The sequence below is a fragment of the Fonticula alba genome (assembly GCF_000388065.1).
Source record: "Fonticula alba strain ATCC 38817 unplaced genomic scaffold supercont2.1, whole genome shotgun sequence".
NCBI lineage: Eukaryota > Rotosphaerida > Fonticulaceae > Fonticula > Fonticula alba.
Window position 1 is genome coordinate 3165291 of NW_009242971.1, and position 1382 is coordinate 3166672.

Sequence of the window (1382 nt, forward strand, 5' to 3'; positions counted from 1 at the left end):
CGCGCCGGGCTGGGGGGGGGGAGGGGGGCACTGAGGCCCCCGCGGCCAAAACCCGGGTTTCTCACGTTCAGTTGTGCTCCCCCTCTTCCAAGAGACCAGCAGTTCGTGTCCCCCCCCCCCCCCCCCCCCCGCTGGTCCTTTGTCGCGTCCCCCATGCGCGCACGGGCCCATACTATTATGGACCCGGGGGACCCAGGCGCACATGGCCGGGAGGCACCCTCGCCCGGGAACCTGTTCTGCCTCTCTCTCTCTCTCCCTGTCTCGGCGTGGCGGACGCCTGGCGCGCGTCGGGGCGGAAAGCCGATCGCCGATGCATACACGCGTGTCCGCAGAGGAATCCAGGCATGTTGTGTGTCCCCACATGGGTGTGTGTCCGGGTGCGTGTCAGTGCGTGTGCGCGCGCGCGCGCGGGTGGGCCCCAAGCGCCCCCCCCCCTCCCTGGAGGGGGACCGCCAGCGCGCAGCATCCCGCGCCCCGGCCATAAATCGGCTCCCACCGAAATAACCGCCCCGGGCCGCCCACGCCCGGGCGCCGACGCGACACCCGGGCGCCACGCGAAACAATAACAGCCCACTACGCCGGGTGGCAGGGGGACGGCGAGCCCGAGTCCTTTGACCCCTCCGCCCCCCGCTGCGCGGAGGGCCGCCACCGCCGACGGGGGCGCTTCAAACGACCGGCGCGATCTGCCCCCCCGGCCCCGCCCCCGCTCGCTGGCAGAAAGCCGGGTCCCAGCATATGGGGCACGCGCTTGCCCCCCCCCGTCCCCCGGTGCTCTGCTCCACCCCAACGCTTGATTCTGCCTGGGGGGGGGGGGGGGGCATCCATATGTGTGGCCGCGGCCAGACCCTGCCCCCTCCTCGGGCGGGTTTTCCGGCTCCCCGGGCCCGGCCGACGCGCACGATCCATCCATGTGCGCGCGGTGGCCCGGCCGTGTGGCGGTCTCCCTCCGCATTTCCTCCTGGCGCGCGAGCGGCGCCCTTTCCCTCTCGGTCCCGCCCCGGGCCTGCCACCTTGTTGTCTGGCCGGTGCGCCGAGGCAGCGCGGCAAATCCCCGTCGGAAAAAACAACAACAACGACCAGTCCGGGCGAAGGTAGAACCGCCCCCCGCGCCGCCCCCCCCGCTGGCGTCTGACCGGCCAGGGCAAGGCGGCCGCTCTCGATCGCCCGGCCGCACACGGCCCCGGTCTCCGGACGATCTCCCTTGCCACCGGCCCTCGTCGGCCGGCGTCCGTCCACCGCCCCGGGCAGCCACCACCACCGCCCGGGCGTTTCACTCGGGGCGAATCACTGATGGCGAGATGGCGCCCCCAGCGCGCCATGCCCTGTTCCCGTCCCGGCGCAGAGTGTCGGGCCTCCCGGCCTCCCCCGCCTGCCCCCCCCCC